The sequence below is a fragment of the Elgaria multicarinata genome, chromosome 3, assembly GCF_023053635.1.
Source record: "Elgaria multicarinata webbii isolate HBS135686 ecotype San Diego chromosome 3, rElgMul1.1.pri, whole genome shotgun sequence".
Taxonomy (NCBI): domain Eukaryota; kingdom Metazoa; phylum Chordata; class Lepidosauria; order Squamata; family Anguidae; genus Elgaria; species Elgaria multicarinata.
Genome location: NC_086173.1, coordinates 56,015,146 through 56,041,287, shown reverse-complemented (window position 1 = coordinate 56,041,287; position 26,142 = coordinate 56,015,146). Strand labels below are relative to the sequence as shown.

Genomic DNA, 26,142 nt, shown 5'->3' with positions numbered 1-26,142 from the left:
AACCCAAGGCAGTGTATATAATCCTCCTGTTCTCCATTTTATCCTCACAACAACAACCCTGTGAGGTAGGCTGGGTTGAGAGACTGTGACTGGCCCAAAGGCACCCGGTGAGCTTCCATGGCCGAGTGGGGACTAGAATCTGGATCTCCCGACTCTCAGTCTAACACCCAAATTGTGCAAATTTCCCCCATAGACTAAAGCGTGTGTGATTTAAAAAGCACACATTTTGAGAAAGCTGCACATTTTTCAAGAATACATTTTGTGAATGTAAAGGAAGTTCAGGAATTTGCAAACATTTAAGAGAAAATGCTCTCTCATTCACATTCAGGATTTTGAATGGGGCATTTTCAAATGATTTACCAACTAAAATGAAATTTTCATGCATCCCTACAGCCTTGTTCTTATGCAAGTTACTTTTCTTTTACCCTCACCAATTTGCATTCTGTGAAGTGGGTGCTTTGTGCTGGGCAGCCCCCACCCCACAGCAGCCATTTTGTGAGAGCACCCAATACACACACTCAAAATTTCAAATGTGCCCCCTGGTCCCAAAAAGTTAGGAACCCCTGCCTCAAGCCCAAATAATATTTTCTGTTTAGTCACATAACTCTTGCAGATGTTCTCTCCAGTTGTACCAACTCTTTGCTTCAGCCTCTTCGTTATGCCTCTTCAGTCCCTCCCATCCTTTGAAATTCAGGGAAAGTAAGAAGTGGAGGAGCTGTCAGGATTTGCCTGGGAAAAGAATTGAGATCTGAGCTGTGCTTTGAAGAAAGGACTAAAGTGTTTAGACAAACTCTGAGTGACCATGAACTCACTTCCTCTCCAAGTCCTCTGCATCATCAAGTGGAGCCTGTGGGAAATTACCTCACAGGCTGCTAGGGCCTTCTTCCTGTTCCCCAATGGATCACCCCACTGGCAAGGTCAACCCCTAAGACCTTAGATGAAGTAGGAAATGTGTGGGTGGGTGAAGTGATGATTGTGAATCCAATGTCTGTTGGAATACAATTCTAGTTTCTCCATGCAGGCTGTTAGTAATTTCTTATAGAGTGAAGCTACATTTAACAGGGCAATCTTATGCATGTTTATTCACATGTAAGCTCCACTGAGTTCAATGGGACTTATTACCAGGCAAGTATAGCCTTAAAGTTAATAAAACATACCAGTTCTAAATCCTAAATATTCTCCCTCATTCAGAAGTTTAAACATTTTGGCTGGCCTTGTTAGTGAAAATGTGTGTTTACCAGCAACCTGACCTGCTGGGAGAAGACCATGGTCATATTTTATATCAGGGATGAGGAAAATGTGGCCCTCAAGTTGTTTTTGGATTGCAGCTCCCCATCATCCCTCACTAGGGTGGCTGGGAACGGAAGTCCAACGACACCTGGAGGAGCACATGTTGCCAACATTGATTTATATCATGCTGATCTCAACCTGAGTATGACGGCAAGAGTGACCCTCAGTTTCCTTCCAAGCTGAGCTGGGGCAGGGGTTCATTTGTGTGACACTGAGCCTTGGTATTCCAGGGCTCAATTCTCATTTTTCTTTTGGTTTATGGGCATACATACTTCTATATGCGTGCCTGTAGAATTAAGAATATGTCTTTTTGAAAATGAAATATAAAAGTCACAAGGGCCAAGAAAAGCTGCCACAACACAAGATTTTTCTTCTCATAGACACACATCTAATTTTACATGTATGTACCTTTTATACCTGGCTGTGTACCAACCAGAACAAGAAGTAAAGTTTGGAATCAGAAGTAAAGTTTGCAATCTACAGATGTTTTCAGCATGCCTCTGTCATTGCCAGCAAGAATTACGGCTGCCTTTAAAGGTCTGAAATGAAGAGGTCATCCTGATATCCGTGCCATTACATGGCTATTAATGTAAATAGCACTGGAGGCCAACCAGACCTAATCAGCTACAGTAATAGCATGGACTTCTTTATGTTTCCTCTGCATTTTACGTACTTGGTTAATACCCTGAAGAGCGTATGTGACATTCAATCTATTCTCAGAAGCAGCCCCAGCATAGCACCCCTTTAAAAGTTTCCATGCAATAGTATTCATTTTGAATTGCATTGTACTGAAAATGTATGCAAAAGAAGGGATATGTCTCTGTAGTAGTGAGCTGCAGCAGGGGCATATGCATGCAAATATTGGTGTACATGGTGCAAAATAAACAAACAAAAGTACAGGAACCTTTTCTATGAGCAGGGATTGATGTTTTTTTTAATATGAAGGACAAATCAGGGACAGGTTACTACAGCCTTTCCCTACTTGGTACCGTCCTTAGATTACAACTCCCAACATCCACCCACTGGCTGGTAGGGTTCTGGGAGTTTAATACAACATGTCTGGAATGCACCAGGTAGGTGAAGGCTGAGCTACTACATAGGGGGAGGGGATGTGGTCTTTGATCACTTGATGTTTCTTCTACATCACTATTAATCTTGAAACCTGAGGATGTTTAAATAGAAGATACATGTAAGCCCTCTTTCAGCATTTGCTTGAACACAGAAGGGCTAAAGGGGCAGGACTGCACATGTAACCCTTGCCCCTCCAGTGTTCCTGCTCATATAGATTCTTGTTCAGAGCTTTCCACATTCAAAGAAGGCTTGTAAGGGTATTCAGCTGAACATGCTTAGAAACCTTCACAGGCCCCCATCCCCTACTTAGTTTTAGTCCTCCCATGTTCCAACATTCCTTCTTCTAGAAAACTCCTTCCCCTGGTTTTTCAATTTCCCCTCTCCAACAGACATCATTTCTTGGCCACTGAGCATGTTCAGTCCTCATTGGGCTGTTGTGGGGAGTGTGTGTTGCCCCTTATACTTTTGCAAACCTTGGGTTTCCACTGAGCATGCTGATATCTCCCTCTTATTTCTCAATAGCCCTGTTTTGGCTACAGAGGCAGCATGACTCAACACCTGAGTTTGCTATTAGTATATACAAGTGTGGAATGCTCCAAGATTCCATCAATCTATCCCATGATACTCCATTCCATTCTTCCTCTCCCCTCCATATCCAGTTTTCTGTCTTTTCCCCAATGGTCAGTCAGCTTAAATATTTTGTGTACTTCTGCAAACCTCGGGGTTCCCCCAAGCCCGATGATACTTCCCTCTTGGGTGTGAATGCTGCTGTTTCAGCTACATGATGCACACTCAGCAGAGATGGTTCTATATTTGGAGCTAATAGGCTATGACCCACCCCAACCTGTTTTCCACCTACTTGTTTCAGAGAGATTCCCCCCACAAACAGAGGTCCAACGTGTAACTATCCAAGTGCCATGTATGATCTTCTGCTGTCCTTCACTGGCAATCTCAGTAGAATATTGAGGCCCTTGCCTTCCACCCCACCAGCCTTAACTGGCACCAGCCACCACTGGTAGCTGGTGTGATTGCTGTTAGTATGTCGTATGATGGGAGTTTTGTTGTTAGCTTCATACAGGTTGGGATACGGCTTACATGGGTATTTCTGTACACCACAAAACCGATCTAAACCAGCTTCAGTTTCATGATATCTAAAGGTGTACAAAGGTGTTAAGAGCTTGAAACTGAAAAGATGCAACCTGACCCTATGCATGTTTACGCACAAGTAAGAGTGTATTCAAGGGAGCTTATTCCCAAATACATGTGCATAACATTGAAGCTGAAGTCATTCATGGACTGTGGAAATATAAGGAAGGCCTTTATCACATATCTCAGTTTTAGAAAAGCACATGTTTGCTTCAATGGGACAGGCTTGATCATCCATTTCCCTTTACCTGGAAGATCAGAAGGATGTGTGCAGAATTGTCTAGTTAAAAAATGGGAAAGCTATACAGGTAGAGTTAGGAGTGTCATATATTGGTTGGCTCTAAATATTTCATTGAGTTTCTGAAGAGAGAGCTGCTGTCACTGAGTTGCTGTAGCCTCTCTTGTGTGTGTGTGTGTGTGCCATTTCATGGAGGGATGGGTACTGTGGCGTTACACCCCACAAGTCAGTTCCCAAATGTATGTCTGCAGTTTGTAAGTCTGTGGTGAGTTTAGAATGTTGGCCTGAGTGGGCGGAGTTAGAATGTCTTGGGAGGGGGGAGGAGTGATATATAAGGGAAGGACTGAGGGGATTGTGGGGGGACTTGTTAGGTACTCTTATTTATTTATTTATTTATTTATTTATTTATTTATTTATTTATTACATTTATATACTGCTCCCATAGCCAGGGCTCTCTGGGCGGTTTACAGAAAGACTCTTAGAGTCTTTAGTGCTCTCTGTGTTTAGGGTACTTAAGTTCTGGGAAATTTGAGGGTCAGTGTAGAGAGTGGTGTCTTTAGAGTGTGGTGTGCAAGTAGTGGAAGTATATTAATCAATACTGATAATAAAGAAAGTTCAAGATTGATTGTGTGAGAAAAAGGAAAGTGCGTTTGTGAATGAGTGACAGGATTGTATGAAAGGTTTCAAAAAGGTTTTTAAATGGTTTATTTGAAACAAAGCTTGTGTACTTTTGAAAATAAATTTTGATTGTTTTGTTTTTAAACTAACACAAAAATCCCACGTGTCTGTTTGGCATTTATCATCTAAAGGTTACTCATTTAACACCCACTCTGACAATCATTCACCTCAGCACATATAACTCACAGTGTTTTATTTTATATATTAAAATCCTTCTCCATTTTAACCCCTTTCTTCACATAGTTTGGAGGAAGGTGGTTTTTATCCCTTGCCTCAGGCGGTGGTGCTTGGCTTGAGCAGGGAGTAGCTGCGGCAGGTACTTTCCAATGTATGGATGAAATAGCCTCCAAACAAATAACTGAAGGGGGAGAGAGAAAGAGAAACCTCTTGGTATGTTTCACCCTTATGCTCATTAACGCCTTTAAATGAGGTTGTAAATCAAGGGGCAAAGCCTAGAAATCAGCGAGCTGTGTGTTTCAGACCCTGGGGTAGTCTCCTGCATGGCCCCATGTTCCAATGTATTTGTCATCATCCAGTGAAGCGATTTGTGCACTTCCTGCTGCTCCTTCTCCGCCTCATGGCAGTTCTGCTGGCAAAGACGAGAACTTTCTGCAGCAAGGGAATCTGCTGCAGGCAAAGAAGTTGGGTGCATCCTCCAGGTTGCCCTGCCGTGAACTAGGATTTTGCAGAACCTTGTGAGGGCCGGCAAATGTAAATAGGGAAGGCAGAATGTACAGGACAGCTCCAAAATGCTTTCTCTGTTAATCAATGGGAAGAATTCCCCCAGCCCATAACAAAACCAACAACGGAGGGGGAGGGGGGCAAAATCTGGCATGCACTTCTTGGTTTCTTAAGAGCCTTGTTTGTAATTATGTGGAAATGCTTTTCTATTGCTACATTGTGCTTTACATTGGAATTTCCCACAGTAAAAACCTGCTGAATGTGGACACTTTTTGCTGAACAGTCAGGAACATGTAGTAGCCTGCCAGGGAGCCCAGGCTCATCACAGCTCCCTGGACTATGTCCAGTGTGCATTTAGGAAAATGTCCCTGCCCTTCGCACTCTTTGTACAATTACTGCAAACAGCTCTGTTGCAGTTGTGGCGAACAGAATTGCTCAACAAAGTGTGAGAGGGTGCTAAACCTGCATCACTGAAGAGGAAGGGAGACACCCTGCCCAGCAGGTGGACTAATGACCATGGGATTGGGATCAGAGTTCATCCTCTGGTATGTGATGTGAAGTGGGGCTCACGGTGTACTCTTAGGTACCAGAGATCTACTCTATGCCATTATGGCATCTTACAAGAGGAAACCTGTTCTCCTCTGCACGTCAGCACCTCTGGTGCAGATGGCTAGAAGGCAGAATTGCTCTTACCAGCTCATCAGGATCAGATAACTCAAGGGTTAGCGGGGATCCAGCTAGTCCTGTAACATTTCTGACTGTAGTCTGACTCCTTGATCGTAGCAATTTGTTACTCAGCTACAGCCCGAACTGCTCTCAGACTGCCTTTTTATCTGGACTCTGATATGGATAGATGGATAAGACTATTTTTATCCTTTGTCAGTTTTGTGTGTGCTTATTCATAAATCCATGACATCCCATTTCCGCTTTAATCTGTATTTTAAAAAAGTAATCCACACAAAAGTTTGCATGTATTTTATAGCAAAATCTACATCCTATGATGCATTTTCTATGCATTTTGTTGTTTCCTAAGTCGAAAATTACATCACAAAAAAGTGCAAATTTGGATGGAGAAATGTTTACATGCATTTGGCATGTGCAAATCAGGTCAGTTCAGTTCCAAATGCAGAGTAAGCTAGAAGAAAACAAAACAAAATCCTTGAGCATCCCTACTTTATGGAACATCTACCCTGTCTAGTCAAGCACCTCCTTGTCTTCACCTGCTAGCCCTGAGACACAGCTTGTCTAGTAGAGCATCCAATGCGTATTTTATTAAAATTGCCCCCCCCCTTCAGACATCTCTGACATGGTGCATAGTGGGCTTCCTCATTATTACGTCTTGCTTAGCTTATGGTAATTTGGAGGCGGGCTGCTTTGCTAGTACTGTTGGATAGAGTGGTGCTGATGGTGGCCCTGTTCAGACAAGACACTAAACCTCAGTGGTTAAGCATTTTGAGCTAAAAATTCTGGCTTTGCATGTTGTGTGAACCATTCCTAACCATAATGGCTACATAACCATGGTTTAAACTAGGGATGTGCTTCGCTTCTAATCGGACCGGTGAATTAGAAGCGGAGCGGGGTGCTTCGCCTCCCCTTAAAGCGGAGGTGAAGAGGATTGGGTGGGCGGAGCGTTGCGAAAATGATCGAGGTGAAGGCAGATCCTTCGCCTCGATCCAGAGCTCCGCAAGAAAGGTAAGTGGGGTTTACCGGGCCCTGCCGCTGTCGATGTCGCCCATGCGGCGACAGCAGCAGGGCCCAGTAAACCCCCCTCCCTCCTCTCCCTTAGCTGCGTACGTCCGCGGTCCCTCGGCTTCTTCAATTGAGCCCGCGGCTCAACCAGGAAGTCTAGGCCGCACTTGCGGCCCAGACTTCCTGGTTGAGCCATGGGCTCAATTGAAGAAGCCGAGGGACCGCGGACAGACGCAGGTAAGGCCCCCCTCCCCCTTGGTCCCTTACCGGGCTCTGCAGGTAAGGGAGAGGAGGGAGGGGGGCCTTACCTGGCGCCACTCCCCTCCACTGCGGAGCTCCGATTCGGAGCCGGAGCTCCGCGGCGAAGAGGAGCGGACTATGGGCGGAGCGGGCCTGATCCGAAATTTTCGGATCGGCCCGCGGGGTGGATCGGGGGGTCCGTGCACACCCCTAGTTTAAACATGCTCACTAACCACTTGCTGCAAAAGGGTTAGCAGCCTAACCATGGCTTAGCATGTCATCTGAACAGGCCCAAAGTTGACTAACATTGGTGTTTCTTCTAGCTTTGATTCTGTGAGCCTGGGACTTAGTTTCAGAAAAGGAGTTGTGCAGCACCACAACCCCATGGTATGTGCATTTGTTTGTCTTTCTTTGGACTCTTTGGGAGATAAATTGTGAAGGGAAGCTCAGAGGAAGGGCAGGGAAACATAGACAACTGGGAGAGAACTGTTGTTATACTAAAGAGGCCAATGCCCTGTATAAGTCCTATATCCTGTCTCTGATAGATGTCATATCTTAGAGGAAGCAACACCCTAAAATGATTTGGTTAATTGTGTAATGCTCTGTCACCATGACAAACTTCTGCAAAGACCCCAGCAGGCCACTAGGCAAGACTCGCAGTGTATAGCAAGTTATTTAGAAACCAACAGGAAGCTTTTCCACACCATTTAAGTATAATTACAATGAATTAAGATTTACGCTGATGGTGATTAGGCTCTTTGTGAGAGGCAGCCCCTCCTCTGCTTCTACAAAACCACCATTTTCTTTTTCCAGAAAGTTTTCCTCTCATTTGTAACTGTTTCAAGTGCTGCAATCCATTACAGTAATGAAGCTCAGTGCGTTTGGTTTGAAGAGAGCCAAGTTCCATTCTACATGTAGACTGGGCAGAAAATATGCAGAGCACATTGTACTCCTGATCTCATCCATCTTCACTGCAACGGTCTCCGCAGTGAATCATTATGCCACACCATTTAGAGAAGGGGTGAGTGAATTGCTTATAGGGCAGTGTTACAAGAACTTGAGCAGGGGTTCTCAGCTGTGCAAATTTATATTTATTTATTATTGAATTTCTATACTGCCTTTCTGGAACTAAGGCAGTATAGAAATGGGGGGGGGGGGAATCAGAAAGCAAATCTCGTGATTTTTTTCATGTGTGGCAAATCACCAACCGAAAAGCCCCTTCCTAAATTATTAATTCATGGCCATCAGTTAAATGCACAGATTAAAATAATAATAGCATGCTTCTATGTTAATACTGCCTCTTAAGTGTGGGAAGGAGGGTAGGTGTAATCCAGCTCAATGGAAAGGAAGTGTGGGTGCTCTGAGTCCTGCTTAAAACTGGTCAGACCAGAATATGGCCTTTGGGCAATAACCTAGTATGTTTCTTTGTTTGGGGAAGATTTCATATGGGTCTGTGTGTAAGTAGATGTCCAACCCCATGAGACAGGGACCATTACTAGTATTTCAGGTGAAGGCCTAGAGCATTGAGCAGGGAGTTGGACTAGATGGCCTTGTAGACCCGTTCCAACTCTGCTATTCTATGATTCTATGATTATTTCAAATCAGTTTGGCTGATTATTGCAAGTTGATTCTCTGTCTGTACAGCTTCTAGCCTTGTGCACCTCCCTTCTCCATCCATTCTTGCTCCCTGTTGCCTTTCTCCCTCAGTACCTTCCCTTTAGCCTTCTCCCCTGACACTTATTCCCCTGGACCAGCCTTCCCCAACCTGGTGCCATCCAAATGTGTTGAGCTACAATTCTCATCATCCTCACCCAACATGGTCTATGTTGCCTAGGGACAGTGGGAGTTGTAGTCCAGCAACATCTAGAAGGTACCATGTTAGGGAAGAGTAATCGTGAACATGGCCTCTCCCAAACCTTGTTTTCCTGCTCTGCTTTTGGAAGGGTCCTCTCTGCTCCATCCCAAATCCATATGACCTTCTTTAGTGTCTGACCAGCTCAGCCAACAGCAGCCAGAGGCATTCTGGAAACAAAGCCCTATGAGGAGAGACTGAAAAAACTGGGCATGTTTAGCCTGGAGAAGAGAAGATTGAGGGGAGACATGATAGCACTCTTCAAATACTTAAAAGGTTATCACAAATAGGAGGGCCAGGATCTCTTCTCGATCACCCCAGAGTGCAGGACACGGAATAACAGGCTCAAGTTAAAGGAAGCCAGATTCCAGCTGGAAATCAGGAAAAACTTCCTGACTGTTAGAGCAGTACAACAATGGAACCAGTTACCTAGGGAGGTTGTGGGCTCTCCCACAGTAGAGCTATTGAAGAGGCAGCTGGACAACCATCTGTCAGGGATGCTTTAGGATGGATTCCTGCACTGAGAAGGGTGTTGGATTCGATGGTCTTATAGCCCCCTCCAGCTCTACTATTCTATGATTCTGCAGGCCCTGCCTGCAGTGGTCGTTGGCTAAGTCACTGCTGGAATTTTCACTGCCATCAAAGAAATGCCTTAATGCCTTATGATGCAGATAACTGGAGATACAAGAAACACTTCATAAAACCACAGGGTGGAAATTAACAACCTCTTGCTTGATCCTCCATGTTCAAACCATTCCTAAGGATTTAACTCCTAATATCTTCTAGATTAATAAGCATTTATGAGAGGCTGACATACACCATGACAGAAGTGCATGTAGGACCAGAGCTAAATTGAATAGATGCACCTAACTGGCAAAAGCACGTGAACAGGCCATGTAGCACATGACAGGAGACTGGGTGGTGGAAACCCTCAGTCTGTCTAACCTGAGGGGACAGTCTTCTTGAACCCAAATACACAAATGTTATTCTGAGCAATGTAGCAGCTACCCAATATATTTGGTATCCCATCCTCATGTGTGGCCACGTTGGCTGGCCCAGAGCCTTGCGTTTGAGAAAGAACCCTTGGGGACTTTGCTTAAAATTCCATATCCACCAAGAATTCAGGCAGTCTATAGACTCTACAGAGATGGGCAAGAGGACTTTTGTTCACTCTGAAAATGAATGAGGCTCTTTGAACCTTTCATTTGAAAGAAGCCTGAAAGGATCCAGTTACCTCCATTGCCCTTCCCCTGACCTTGACACAGTGCAGCACCCTGGAAAGCTACAAGTGAACAACTTGGCCTAGGCCTGGACTGAACCTTCTCTGCCTCCAGGACTAGATCAGGCCTCCCAGGCTCTGTCCTTTCCTTTAGGAGTGGAAGGCCTTGAAGGGACAGGCCCCTGGCTTGGAGCCTAACACTCTTCCTCTTAGGGCACTTTCCTCCAGGATTGCTGCCTGTGTTGTTGGGTCTACATGGGAGGTTTACCTCTCTGACCTTCCTTTATTTATAAAAACATTTTTATCCTGCCCTATTATCACTGGGATCTCAGGGGGGCATACAGATAAAATCAGAACAATGTAAACATAAATAATTTACACAGCTAAAATCGTATTAAATCATTAACAACTTAAAACTGGTAGAGCAATAAAAACAATTTAAAACAATTAAAACTGTGTGTAACCATGGAGAATTTAGCCCTCAAAGGCTTTGATAAAAAGTCGTGTTTTAACTTGGCGCCGAAATGAAGCCAGTGTCGGTGCCGGTGTCAGTCGGGCCTCCAAGGGGAGGGTATTCCACAACCGGAGTGCCACAACAGAGAAAGCCCTCTCCCATGTCCCACCATAATTTATGTCTCACATAGGTGGGACGCAAAGGAGGGCCTCTCCAACAGATCTCAAATCCTTGTGGGGTTGGTTCCTAAGGTGGATGTGTGAAGGCTCCAGAAGTTGTGATTGATGGGTCCCTAGCTCAAGGGCCTCCAACCCAATGGAATTTAAAACCATTTAAACTCTTTTATTCAAAACCATTAAAAAACTACTTTTAAAAACTCATCTATTAGTAAGAAAATGGGAAAGGGTCCTTGCCAAAACTGTACCCACACTTTCATAGCTTATTGTCTGGCATATGAAGACGGGGCCGTTCCCCAGGATGTCCCACAGTTTTATGGCATAAAGCTGATAGCTTTCTAATGACATGCTATGTAGAGATTCCCATTTCCTCTGTGCAGAACTGAAATACAGGGCAGCACTAGCTAGATGTGTGAAGATGCTTATTTACTTATTTATTTAATTATATTGATACCCTACCTTTTTTCCTCCTTAAGGAAGGCAAGGTGGTGTATGTAATCCTCCTCTCCATTTTATCCTCACAACAACAACCCTGTGAGGTAAGTTGGGCTGAGAGTCTGTGACTGGTCCAAAGTCACCCAGTGAGCTTCCATGGCCAAGTGGGGGCTAGAGCCCGGATCCCCCAACTCCCAGTCCAACTCTCTAGCCACTACACCACACTGGCTCTATTTAGCAAGTTGCGCTGGGTTTTGCATAATATGGGCTTTGCAGACAGATTAAAGAGCTTTTTAGTGCTTGGATGTGCTGGATTTAAGGGGCGGGGGACAGAAACTCTTTGCATTGACCTGACCACTCTCTCTTGGCATGGGATCAGAGAAATAGGAGTGTGTGTGTGTGTGTGTGTGTGTGTGTGTGTGTGTGTGTGTGTGTGTAATTGCCCCTGAAAAGTGTTGCTGTGGAGATATATGTAAGCAAACAAAATTTAGGGCCATGATTTTATTTTTTAAAAATCTTTCGTTTAAAATCCAAAGGTGTCTGGTGATGTTGTGCAAGCCTTTACTTTGTTGCTGGCATGGCTTGTCTGTGAGCTGGAGCTGCGCCCTGGTCAAGATTTCCAAACTAAGGAATACTGTGGAACGGCATTGTGTTCGCTTTGAAGCTGGGAATGTTGCGGAGTCAGGGCTACATCTGTTATGCCCTATGGTGCTGTGGTGCTCTGGGATCAGGTTCAGCACTCGACAAAAAACGTTCCCCTGAAAGTAAGAGCCATCTGGTTGCTCTGCTACAAGCTGGAGGCCTCCCTTTGCAACCCTGCTTTTAGGAACTGGATGTTGCCCTTGGCTATGACTGAAGTGCATCAGAAAGAAAAGCTGCATCCTTCCTGTGCAACTGAAAACCCCAAACCAGAGCCCTCTCTCCTGACCTCAGCCAGCCTGCAAAGTGCAAGCGCCCCTCCACCACTGTCCACAGCTCCGATCAGATCTAAGAGCCAAGCTGCTCGTCGGACTGAAACCTTTTGAGCCATTAAGTTGATAATAACAATGCTTACCACTTATATAGAACATTTTAATATACCAAAGCACTCCGGAATAATTACCTCCATATTGCAGCTGGGAGGCTGAAGCTGAGAGAACAGCAGCTTACATAAAACTAATGATGAGAGCTTGTGGCCAAGGTGATATTTAAATGTGGGGTTTCCTGTCTCATAGTTCATGCTAGTGGCCACTACTCTATACCAGCTCTTAGGTTCTAAGCGAGAAAGGAACGGCCAACAGCTTTCTGCCAGATCCAGGTAGGATTTGTTTTAAGTCAATGATCTTGGAGAGCTTTACTGTTTTACTTTTTACTTTAAATTTTGACCAGACATAGATCCCACAGCTTTACAGCTCTGTTCAGAAACCACTTAAACAGAAGTATTTGGATTTAAGACAATTTGGCTTCTGTCATCTTCAGCTGGAGTAACAAGATTCTCCAAAGCCAGTGGCACATAGGTCCCAAACAGTGCACACTGCGCTGCTTGCGTGGGTGTTGGCCAGGAAACAAGACCACAGCCTGGCTGTTTTTTGCCCTGGCTATGCTAGTGCAGATGGGGTTGAGGGATAATTATGAGCCTGAGATATAAACAGTACAAATTGAAAACCTAAAGCATGTGTTACTGCGCTTACGTTGGTTTAGCCTCATTTATCTCAATGGAATCAGGCCAGTTGAAGTTTCAATGTGCCTCTTGGAAGCTTATGGATTGCAGTTTAGGCAGTGAGATGATCCCTTTTACTAGACTTTCTGTTGTTAAGTTAGAAAGATTTCCAAAGTTGCTAGCAACTTCCAGTAGGAATTAGCTTGTTAGACAATTGCCAAGGCTTGAGACCTTTCCACTGTGTAGGAAGGAATCCTATGAAAGGAATTTCCTCACGTCTTTTGAATTTTAATCTGCGTGAGCAATATTAGAACTCATGTCAAGAGTGTCCGGTCTCTAGCCCTATTGCCTTCAAGAGTCCCAAGAGGAGGATGAATGGCGGAACAACCGTTCAATGTGTTTGCTAACTTCTGGGACACTGATATAGAAAGTAGGGAAACTATGTTTTGCTTTTATCCAACAAACAACATGAGCTTCATAGATTTACGTGGCATTGCAGCTGATCCTTCATGCTTATCTTCAGGTCTAATCCTATGGCAGCACTGCATGTGCAGGAAGCAAGTGGCCAAATGTTTCAATGTTTCTAATTTGGCACTGGCACATAGAAAAAGAGCAGGGATCCCACAACGTGGAGCTGTAGTAACCCTCTCTCTTCCCTCCAGCCTCTGTGCACAACTGTCAAACAGCTTAGTCCTCTGCTGCCTGCTTCTTCTCCCTTCCTTAACTTGAAATTCCTATGACAGCATTCCAGATCCCACCAGTACAGGAAGAGGGACTTAAAGGCAAGCTAAATAGAACCTCCCTGTCAAAGGCTAATGCCCTGAAGGATTTTCAAAGTGTAGGACATTCACATTTTATTTATTTATTTATTTATTTATTTATTTATTTATTTATTAAACTTATATACCGCTCCCATAGCCAGGGCTCTCTGGGCGGTTTACAGAAATTCTAAAATTGAGGTAAAAACAAGTATACAAAATTTAAAACAAACATTCACAAGAATTTACACTTTTTAGTAAAGAGTATAACTCAAGGCCTGGGACTCCAAGGTTTTTGTATACCTGGACAAGGCCCATCTGGTGCTACTCCATGTATTTCAGGGCTTTTCCTGTGGATGTTTCTCAGTGCATCTGGCCCAGACTTTGCTCAGTGGCTCACAAACGTGGCACTCTATTGGAGCAGAAAGGAAGGGTTGAGCTGCCCTCTGGAGGTGAGACACTGTCCTAGTTCATAAGTGCATTTAATTTTTCCTTAACCTGCGTGTGAGCAATTTTAGCATAGTCATGCCCTGCAGGCTTATAATGGGAGGGATCCAATTTGGAATTATAATGCAGAGGTCTTGGCTGAATTATTCAGTTCTGAATTTGTTCTGCTGAATTGTTCTGAATTTTTCTCCTTTTTTATTATGCTTCACAATTCATTCCCCTCCCATCTTTTGGGCAAAAAGTATGAATTCAGCTTGAATTATAGTTTTTATGACATCTTAACAGAAGTGTTGCATTTCAAGCATTTGGCCAGCAGTTCCATTCTGCTTCTACTTCAGGCAGGGAGGGAGGAGGCAAGAGTTTGCAGGCAGTGGCCGACACAGGCTGGCAGCTTATTGGATGACAGCATTGCCGCTCTCCGCAGCAGCATCGGATGGGCATGGTGGGAGAAATCAGCAGTAGAGAAGGGTCGGAGAGAGAAACAGGAAGCAATGAAGGGGCAAAGTGAAGGAAAGACAGTAGTAGAAGCAGACAGGAAAACATGAAGTATGTATTACACCAGCCTAGGTATGTTGCATGGAACAAGCTGTCCCAGTGCTCCCTTCTGCCTTTTAAACACCCCACATGTGAAATTCTAAAGGCGCCAAGCAATCTCCGCACAGAGCTTTCGGTATGTGCAGAGAAAAGCAAAGTGATTATGCAAAGCAGAATGTCCTCCATTCCGGTACAGCATACGTCTGAGTCATCTCCCACAGGGCACTCTTTTCATACCATCTCGCTGCACTGACTAATTATAACGTAATAACCATGCAGACTCACCCCCCACCCCATAGCCATTCACATAGCCACACTATTCTCTTATGGTCTCTCTTGCTCTTTTCATTCCACATCTTATGGCTTGGTAGATCTTAATGCCAGCTTCTATGAAAAATATCTGTTCTCCCTGTCTTGGACAATGCTGATTGGTGCACAACTCTCTCTCTCTCTCTCTCTCTCTCTCTCTCTCTCTCTCTCTCTCTCTGTGTGTGTGTGTGTGTGTGTGTGTGTGTGTGTGTGTGAAGTGGAACTGGAATCCTTTACTCCAGTGGTCTTCAACTGGTCCATACCTGAGACCCAACCTGCAACACGGGACCCAGTTTCACAATTTTTCCCATGCCCACATGGCAGCAATAGCTTTGCTGTGACCCATCTGGACTGATCTCGTGACCTACATCAGGATTGTGAATCACCAGTTGAAGACCACTGCTTACTCAACTGAATGTTTCCCAGTCTCCCAGCAATAGTGTTAACAGAACTGTCAGAGCAAATGATGCTTTGTCAGGAAGGCCTGCTGTGTAGGATAAAGAGATACCTAAACTGAGACAAGAAGCCCTATGTGGTTCCATGACTCATCTAAATCCTCATAGCTGCTGAACTACTCTTAAAGAATTCCTTAGCACCTTTAGGGTGGATCTGTGTTTCTGGTTGTCCTTGCCAATGCATTTTCCTTGTCAATACTGTTAGTGTTGGAAAAGGCACAGAAACGGGCCACAGAAATGACCAAGGGCCTGGAGCAACTCCCCTCTGAAGAAAGCTTACAACATTTTGGGCTTTTTAGTTAGAAAAAGGTGCATAAGAAGGACATGATAGAGGTGTATAAAATTTTGCATGGTGTGGAGAAAGTGAATAGGAGTGGAGGCAGTGTGGAGAAAGTGAATAATAGCTAGAATACCAGAAACCAAAGGTCATCAAATGAATCTGAATGGTGGGAGATTCAACACAAACAAAAGGAACTACTTCTTCATGCAGTGCTTAGTTAAAACTATGGAAGCTATGGATAGTAAGATGCAGCCAGTCTGTCTGCTTGCATCCAAAGACTCTAATTCTCAAACCATTTAGGTATCTTTTACATTCTACAGTTGGTTCACCCTGTGGCATTGATGTAATGTTTAAAGGCATGGTGGCATCACTTGGTCAGTACCAATAGCACAGTTCTTTACCCCACCTTGATCGGCCAAATGGTACATGGGAAGAAGCTGTATAGTCTATGCTGTCCCCATGGTGTCATGTCTTTAAATGGTGCTTGAGTGATGTGGAATTAATCCACAGAAATGCAGCTCCTGTGACATGTAAAAAGCATAGCTTACACTTCAGTGAAACTACTTCAGAGTTAGGCCTTAGCTAGACCTACTGGTAAATCCGCGACAGACGAGGGGAGACCCCGCAATGCAAGTATCGCAGGATGTTGCCCTCGTTTACACGTAAGGCGAGGTGACCTCATGAATTTTTTTTACTTTTAAAGGGGACAACGCGCACGAACGATCATGCGCAAAGGTAAGTGGGGTTTGTTTGTTTTTTAAAAAAGGTTTTCCCGCTCCCCCCCACCCTGCCCCCGATGTGTGGCTCCTGGCTCCACGCGAGTAATCACATGGAGCTGGGAAAAGCCGCAAAAACGGGCCACATGCTTGCGGTCTCGGGCTCAGCCCGAGACCACAAGAAAAAGCAAGCCCAAAGGAGTAGGCTATATCCCGGGGCCAGGGAGGGTTGATCCCTGCCTGAGGCTGGGATCCCTTGTGTGTCATCTGGATGCACAGGGACAATCCTGAGTATCACTCCGGGATATAGCCTGGTCTAGCAAAAGCCTAAGTCCAACCTTCCCCAGGGTTGGGGCCACCTAGATAATTTGGGCTGTAATTCCATCATGCCTCATCATTGGCCCTGCTAGCTAGTGCTGATCAGAGTTGTAGTCCAAAATGTCTGGAAGTCACCATGTTGGGGAAGGCTGGTCTAGTCCCTTCATTGCAAGGGTGGTGGTGTTAGTGTAAACACTGGCCAAGTTCAATACATTGTAGTAATGCATAGTTTGAAAAGTCAACTCCAAGCTGTTCCATAGCCTGTGTTGTTTCTGGCAAGTGTTGATGTTTTGTGGACTTTCCCCCTGTGTTAAACACACAGAGAGACACCTCCAGGAATAAGGAAAAAGTAAGGAAAATATACATTTGAGTTTTTAAGGCTGCTCCCTGGAAAAACACAGCTCTTGAAGGAATTTAAAAGCCCACGAAAAATAGAGCATATATGGCAACCTTACCCAATCCTGTGCCCTCCAGATGTGTTGAACGGCAACTCCAATAATTCCCAGGCAGCCAATGGTTATGCTGGCTGGGGATGATGGGAGTTATAGTCCAACACATCTGGAGGACACCAGATTGGGGAAGGCTGATATACAGTATGGTATGGAATAACATACCATATATTATATATGCTATGCACAAGATGTCTGCATTGAATTGGGGCTCTTCTAAAGTGGACTGTATCTGAATGTGAACTCTCCTAATGATTCAGGATTTGGAGGACCACAGAGGCACAGTCAGTGTGTCTACAGAAGCTGATACATTTCTCCTCTATGACATATGTAATTTTCATACAAATTGCTAAACAAACAGCCAAACATGGAAGGAATAAGGGGAAGTGAAGCACCCTACCTCAAATTTGATCACTCCCCATCCACAAAAAGCACTGCTCCTACACTTCTGAAATTTTCGAAGTTTCTTAACTATGGCCACTTCTATGCTATATGTCATTTTTATAACAATTGCCCACAAAATCATAACACAAAGCTTGCACAAAGCTCCTTTAACTTATTTATCTGAAACTTGGTAGGCTTTTCCCTTCAGAAGGGACAACTATCTTTGCAAATTTCATCCAGTTCTGCTAACAACAACAACAACAACAACAACAACGTAATCAGCAGTTCTCCTTTTAATAAATACATAAATAAATATGGTTGTGTAGAAGAAAAAATGTTCCAAAAAGAGAGAGGTAATCTCCAGATGCAGAAAGAAATAGTTTTATATTTTCAGAAGCCCAAAAGAAATAAAATATTTTTTCAGCATATTGAGACTAGGGCTTTAGCTAGACCTAAAGTTTATCCCGGGATCATCCCTGCCTGCTCCCGGGATCCCCTGTGTGTCATTTACATGAACAGGGATGACCCCGGGACGATCTCGGGATAAAGGCTTAACTCTCCCTTTTTGGATCTATTTTGGATGCTTTCTAGTTTACTTATACTTTCCTAGCCCAAAAACCCTTGCACCTGTATTTCTGAAAGTTGGCAGACGTCATTAAGGACTGCTATGTCTGCAAATGATATTCAATTTGACAAAAAGAAAAATAAGTTATAGCCATTTTTTGATTTCCAATGACAGTCAATATGAGCCATGAAGATTTGGATTTCCAAATCAAGATTCGGATTTGGACTCGAATCAAAACAGGTCACCTCCCAATCATTCTAAGCTGAATTGGCCTGTTTTCTGAATCACAGAATTGGGATCTGAACCAAATTTTGTGATCAGTGCACATCCCTACTTCAGCCATTTCGACATATGTACAACCATCTCACCAGAATTGGGCTGAGGGGGACCCCTTTTTTTCTAGTTTTCTGCAGTAGTGGGATTTTACACAGTGCTGATTTGCTAACCTTTATATCAGTTGTGAAGCTACTCCCCACCTTTTCAGAGGAAGGCTCTGCACAAAGATTGGCTGGCCCTTGTGTCAAATCAAAAAGTCAAGTTCTTCCCCTCTCTGAACAGGCTTAAGTGTTCCCTTCAGAACATTAAAAACTACAACTAAAATAAAAATAAAAATGAAGTACTTGATAAAGTAAACAAGTGGATAGCCTGTGTGAATCATGGGGGAGAGTTGAATAGGAAGTGACAATCAGGATTTGAGCCACATAATGTACATGTGACATTTCAGGAGCTATGCGAGGGGGAGCAGAGTTCACTCTGAAGCTAAAAATCCCACACCCACTCTTGTCTACAGGTTTGTCTGTAAACTCCCGTAGCAAGTTAGTCTAAATCTTTGCATAAATTAATCTGGAAAAATAAACTTTGGAGATTTAGTCTGAAGAAAGATCCTCTCCCAGGTCCAAGGATAGCAGAAGAGGAAGTGGGTTATGATGATGCACTGCCCTGGGCAATAGTTTTCATCTTGTCCATTATAATTTAAATCGTTCAGTATTATGCCTCCTACCTTTGAAAATTTGGAAGTATCGACTCAAAGCATGAATAACCTTTATGTGAATAAATCTAAACAGTTTTAGCATCAGGATATCTTAAGACAGGGATGGGCAACTTTGGAGAGTTGGGAGGGGGATTTTTTACACCAACACCCAGTCCACACTCTTGCCATTGCTGCACTACCAAATTCAGTGGCAGGGCAGCAATAATAATAATAATAATAATAATAATAATAATAATAGGGGTTGAAAAGGACAAATTTAGCTTGTGTTCAAGCTAAATGTATCCTTTGTAAGTTTTTATGCTCTTCATGGTTTTTAATTTTTGTGAACCGCCCAGAGAGCTTCGGCTATTGGGCGGTATAAAAATGTAATAAATAAATAAAAATAAATTTAAAATATGTAGAGCAGCAAACCACCTTTTTGGGGGGGGCTGACAGTGTGACGGGCCACACCTGAGGACGAGGGGAGCACATGCTGGCTTTAGGCTGTTTGTTGCCCAGGCTTCCCTTCAGGATTGTCTCTTCCCATACCATCCTGTCTGGTCTTTGATGTCAACTCCTAAGGCTTTTCTGCACCTCCCACTTCTGTCTGAGTATGTTTGGCTGGGATGCATGATGGCACCCAGATTGTGGAAAACCAGCCGACTTCTCCCTTATATTTTTGGTGCCTCAGTAAGCCTTTTTTTTAATTTATTTTTATTTTGGCAAGCATTCCATCAGATTGGATAATTATCTGGGTGGATTTTAATGGATTGTTGTGTCTGCGGCCTTGTCTGTTTTTTTTTTAGGCTTCATTTTTTCTTTTTTAAATTGTTTTTATTGTTTTTCAAACACTGTTTTCACTCATTTTGATTGATAGCCAGTGTGGGTTTCCTTGAAGCAGAATGATGGGATGGAAATGGTTGAATTATATTTACGCATCTTACATTGTTTTGACAACGATAATCCATTATTAGGGCTTGAACACCCAGTTCCCGTTTCTGTAATCTGAGAGCCAGGTAGAACTGCATTAATAGAAGTAATGAAAGACAATGTCACCGAAGAAACAGACAAATTAAAAAGTTAACAAGTCATTGGGACTGGCAGGTATTTGTTCAAGGATTCTTCACTCAAATTTGAAACTGCAGAACCCTTAACTCAAATAATGTGTCACTAAAATCAGCTTCCTTACTAGTTGACAGTGGAAAGTGTGCAATATAACACTAGGTTTTGGAAAAAAAAGTTTCCATGGGTTAGTAGGAAATAAGAAACCTGCAGAGTAAATTAGTAGCAAGCATTACTAAACCTATAGTTTAAGAGCATATCTTGCTGAGGAAATAGCATGACTCCTGTAAAGGGAAGTCCTGCATCACCAATGTTTTAGAACTAACTGGAGGTTTCATCAGGCATACTGAGAGGGCTACTTCCGTAGTAGGCATTGTATACTTGGTTTTCAAAACAGTTTTGACAACAAACCTTATGAAAATCCTTTAAAAAAAAACTTGGAATGGAGGCATGGGAGAAGAAGATGGGTCCTCTGATGGACCAGTACTGAGCTATGACTACTCTATGCTTAGTCATTTATTTATTTCCCACCCAAAAATAGCACTCAAGGCAGCAAACAATAAAACAAAACCTTAATTAAAACATTGCATAAAAACTAATAAGTGAAAAATAAAACAATAAAATTATTATTAATAATAATAATAAAAAAATTTATGAGTTGCCCTAAAGCCAAAGCTCTCAGGTGACATACACAATAAAAACAAATACAACAGCAACCATAATTTAGAATGTTAAAAGAAGAGACAATTAGCCCTGGAGCTAAACCATGGGGAAATCATTTCAAAATGCACCATTAAACATATCATGAAAAATAAATAAAACCACCAGAATTTAAAAATGATTTAAAAGGTCTGGGAGAACAAAAAAGTCCTTGCCCCCCCCCCCTTCCACCAATTAGAACCACCTTCAGCAGCAGACCCAGTTCAAAGGTCTGCCTGAATCAGAACATCTCTGCCTGCTGGCAGAAGGACAAGAGAGATGGGACAAACCTAGCCTCTCTCAGGAGGCAGTTCCAGATCCTCAAGAGTGGCTGCACAGGAGGCCCTCAAAGGCCTTGAGAGAGACTGTACAGGCAAGGGTGAACAAGGGCTGGTTTAGCAACCCTTTCGCTTCTTCCTTGAAGCTGCCTGTTATCTCTGTAACTATCTTGAAATGTAACCAAAATGTTAACTGCCTCCTGTTGCTGTCTCTGGAACTGCTCAGCCTATGGCATGCCATGATGGGTCAAAATGCAGCTAATTTCCTGTTGCAGCTGAATAATGACATTCATAGTTTGACCTAATGGCCTTTGACTTACTTATCAGTTAACCCTCCTGTTTCTACCCCTCCTCTAATAACCTAAATTCCATTTGATCCCCCATCTGAGTTTCTACAGCTGAAACTGTATTTCAGCAACTAGAGCTACTCCCTTGATTTTAGAAGTGGTAAGTCTAATTTTGATTTTTTGGAAACTTTTCGGAGTCCTGTTGCTCCATGCCTGCAATTTCCTTGAGTTTACCTCCATGCCTGGTCGTATTGCCTTTCTTTTCAGTTTCTTGAAATGTCTGGGGTAGAACACACTAAATCTGAACACACTGCTTGTACTACATTCCACTGAAACCAATGTCCAAGTAATGTACTTACAATATGGGTGTGTAGACAGGGTTACACACCCATGTTATTGGCTGGACTCCTGTTGACAGGCACATGACAGGCATACATTTCTATGTTTCTTCCCAGCACATACACATTCCACTGCTCCTACATGCCAAATTAATGCACTTTTTCTTCTTCTAGTTAATGTACTGTACTTCACGTAGAGAACAAATACCAGCATATTTCCCAAATGTTACCCCATTCTTATGCCCACAGAAGTCTGTATTGTTCCCCTAGAGAAATCCATACACATAAAAACGTGACTGAAAGGCAGATCATGCTTATATGAAAGACTCATGTTTCTAGAGCTTCTTTCCTCAATGTCTGGTAGCTTATTAAAGTTCTCTTACAGCCATATTTACTCCAAAATAAACATACCTTATCCTAACCATGCTTACAAGGAAATAAGTAAAACAGATTTCAGTGTGACTTCCTTCTAACAGCCTGATCTTATGTATACTTAGAAACCTGCATAATCCCATTGATTTCAATCACTTTAGGAACATCCAACTCTGCACACGATCATGTTTAGGACTGCAACAGGAAACCCAGCCCTATATTCCAGCTAAAATAGGCACAACTTCACCTCTGTTTGCACACATGCAAGCCATTCACAATTCAAGCCTACATTTGTATGTAATGTTGCCAACCAGTGGAATGGACACTGCTGGAACAAGATATCCCTTCTGTACATCCCCCAGATCTCCTCCATAGGGTTGGGAACACCCTCAAGAACACATTTTGGGGCCATCCTAGTTGCCATCCTAATTGTCCACCAAGTGCCTCTGACACTTAGTGCTGAACTTGTGATCCTTTTGCTCACTGATGCCCTCTGTCCTTCCCCATGAAATACTGCTTGCTGTCCTATTTACTGATTTGAAATACCTATACTTGGTGTGGGAGGAGTTTGGGTGGGAATGAGCCAATGCTTTTCCTGCAAGGGGCTTGTTTAGGAGGGGACGAGTCAATAGGGAGCTGGCCATGTGTGTATTGAGTAGCTCAGAAGACGACCTTAGGGCACAATCTCATGCATGTATAGACAAAGGTCCTACACCTCTCAGCATTCCCCAGCCACCCAATGTAGGACTTTTTCTTGTCTAAACATACATAGGATTGTTCCCTTAAAATCACAACAACCCTGTGAAGTAGGCTTAACAAGAAAATGATTTGCCCCAATTAGCCAAGTAGAGAAGTGCTTTGGATCCCAAGGCTCCTTACCACTGTCCCTCACTGGCCTTTTTCATTCTTGCCGCTTCTCTTTAGATCCCTTCATTGACGCAAGTCTTCTGCTTTGAATTAGCACTCAGGCTTTTGAAGTACAGCCTTCTAATCGGCTGCGTGTTTGTTTACTCAGAAGTATGTCTGACTGTGTTCAGAAGGGCTTACACCCGGGTAATCATGCATAGATTTGCAGCCATGCTTGCAAAAACATACTAGGGCTTTCTTCTGATTCAAGGTGCTGCTTGCTTTGCCAGCTCAGCCATCCCTTGATCTCTGATTCACACAGCCTGATTCTGTGGATGCTTACTTGGAAGAAGGACTCCTTGAAAATATGCATAGGATTGCAGGACTCAGCTGCAAAGCTAAGCATGCTTACTGGCCGGTCCCACTGACATTAATGAGATTTATTTATTTTCCAGATAATTTATTTTCCAGTAAACATGATTGAAGCCGGGATATAAGTTTAGGAGTCTGCTGTGCAAATGTTTTAGCTGCAGAAGTCTCATCTTCTCCCCTTCTTGGAGACGCTCTGCTGCTTTCGGAATAACTTGTACAGCCGTTTCTGTTTTTTAAGCAGCCCCACTGACCCTTTCCCCTTCTTAGCTGATTCTGCTTTGCTATCTGCACCCCTGGGCAGTAATTATCCCCCCTTCTAGCTACTGCCTACCTCTGTTGCACTGTGGGATGCTCATTATTCACAGAATGACAATGCTCCTTTGATCATTGACTAGCATGCTGAACCATGTGACCCTGGAGGGGGCGGGCCTTCTCTGCTAACATAGCCAGGAGAATAGAGAGTTTTCAGCTGCTTGGGTGAGTCTCCTCAAAACTGCCTTTGTTCTTTGCAATAGAATTCAAACTTTTCTTTCCCCCTTGCAATCTGCTGCAGATAGTTTTGGGGTTACTTTTCTCCTTCTCCTTCCTGCCTCAGGTTTCTTTGCCATTCTGGCTTTCTGCAGGGGAAAAGGAGGGGGGCTGAAGCAAAGGAAGAAATCCTTGCGTTTTGTGGGCTGTTTTATGACAAGGCAATTGGATTTGTGAGGAAGGAAGGTTTCAGGCTTCTCCCCCATTCAGCTTCAGTGGTGGCTGATGTGGTTTTTCCCCCCCTTTCTTTTTCGTTTTTAAGAGCGGGGTGGGTGGGTGCAGGTCCTTCCTCCTTCGCCTCACCAGAAGAACAGCTTGTGAGCCTCATGTCTGGGACCCTGTAACAAGAGAGAAGCAGGGACTGGGGGAATTCAGTTTCCACGTCTTGACCAGATTTCTTTGCTGCGGAAAGAAAAGGGCTTTGTGCCTCACAGCTATCTCTTTGTAAATATTTGGCCAATGGAGCCGAGTGTGCTAATTTCTGCCTCTGATGAGTTCTTTCCCTGCTTCCCACCCCCAACACACAGTGTATGTTGCAGTTTAAAGAAAAGGGACAAAACCTAACTGTAATTCCCTCCTCCCCCCACCCTACAAAACCCACCACCCCTCCCTCTCCTTTACTACTTATTATCTAGCCATCTGGCTTGGGAAAGCACAGTGTGAGTGCCTGAGTTTTCCTGTCTTTGCAGAACATAAGCCCCAGAGGTAGGTGTTGGACTTGTACATGCCTGAGCTTTTAAACTCTGCTAACTGTTCCTCTGGGAAATCTTCTCCTCCTCTTCCTCCTCAGGGGCTTTGCTTTATGGGATTTTGCCATTTCTTTGGGGGTTGCAGGAAACAGAGTCAGGACTGCTGCTTTTTAAATGGGGGGTTGTGGGAGGGAAGAAGACAGAATGGTTTCCATATGAAATTTCGAGTGAAGGACATTTTGGAGCATGGGAGAATGCTTGTACAGAAACAGCTATGGAGCCAAGCATTTTCTCATTATGCTCTGTGGTTCTGTAGTATTGAGGAATGAATGGAATAACTCTGTAATGATAAGAGTAACCATCTTGGCTGAATGGGGACACTAGAGATTATTGACTTATTACTCAGTAATGTGTGTGCCAGCTGTTCTATTCTCAAATGAAACTACAACTGTGTCACCTTTGTAAAACTAATTTGTAAGCTCTGCAGTGGCATATGCAGGCCTTTGTGGAGAGGCCTGCTGTATGCCAGTTGAGGGGGAGGAGGACAGGCCATTTAGCAGCCAGCCCACGTTTTTCTGTCTGTCTGTCCAGCTCAAAGTCTGCTTCTGGGTTTCCTTAGGCCTAGGTAGACGCATGGACTGCATGAAACGGGGGGGGGGGGGGAGGTGGCAGAGATGAGAAGAGAGCGTACTTTGGAGGGCAGCATAGGAAACGAGGAAAGAAACGAAATAGTTTTGAAATTTAAATAAGGCCCTCCGCCTTTGTGGAGTGAAGGGCAAGAAGCACTGGGCCCTGTGGTTTCTGAGGGAAGCAGTGCAAAGGGCCATCGGTGTTTGTTTGCATTCCCTGTGGGTGCCCTCTGCAGTCACTTTCAGTAGGGATTTTGCACACACAGTCACACCCTCCTCAAATACTTTCTACAACAACGATGCCTTAAAAACCTACTGTGAGTGCAACCCATTTGGAGAGGCCCTGCATCAATCACTTAAATCTTGCCTCATGTAGGGAACTAACATCCTTGCTTCAATTCTCGTGGGAGGGGTAGGAAAGGGAAAAACAAACATTCCCCCTTTCTTCTCATACCAGCGAAGCTGGATCTATGAGTTACCCTTGCATGTTCCTGTCTCATTTCCACATACACACTGCAAAATCTAGATTGTAAGGTCCTTGGTGAAGAGACCTGTCCTTTTATGTCATTTATTTATTTATTTTGCTCGTGTTTTTCTCTCTGCAAAGTGATACACTGATGGCACTGTATAGATAACCATAAATGCAGGGTGAGCTGAAAGGATGTTGCTTGGCTTGATATTTTTGGCATCCATAATTTGCATAAATGTAACGGTTGGCAGAGCATGTCTTGTAAATGTGTTACAGTTCTAATGATGTGTGGTCCTTTTGAAAAGAATCACAAAGATGGCACAGTCTTCCAATCACTCCTTTTCTGCCCACTCCACAGACTTGACTGCCTTTGTACACCAGAGTTTCTGATATTGAACTGATCTGGGCATATTTTAAGAGGAGATTGTAATACATATTACGGCTTAGGATGCTGAATCTGAAGCCTGCAAGTAAAGTGAATCTACTCTTCTTAATCAGTATGTCCCAATGGAATAATAGTTAGCCTCTTTTCTTTTCTTTGTAAGGAAAAAGTTTGCTCCTGTTTTGTACCATATTATGA

The 26,142-nt window shown here is 43.6% G+C and overlaps 1 protein-coding gene across 5 annotated transcripts in view; it reads left to right on the top strand.

Moving 5' to 3' along the window:
- Positions 1-26,142, top strand: part of SEPTIN9 (septin 9) — a 257,294-nt gene that overhangs the window by 170,903 nt on the left and 60,249 nt on the right. The window contains exon 1 of one of the 5 annotated variants that reach the window (XM_063120379.1): positions 23,663-23,724. The exons of the other annotated variants lie outside the window; for them this stretch is intronic. The gene's annotated coding sequence lies outside the window, so the exon portion shown is untranslated. Of the gene's footprint in view, positions 1-23,662; positions 23,725-26,142 lie in introns of those variants that run through there. 5 annotated transcript variants of the gene reach the window in all.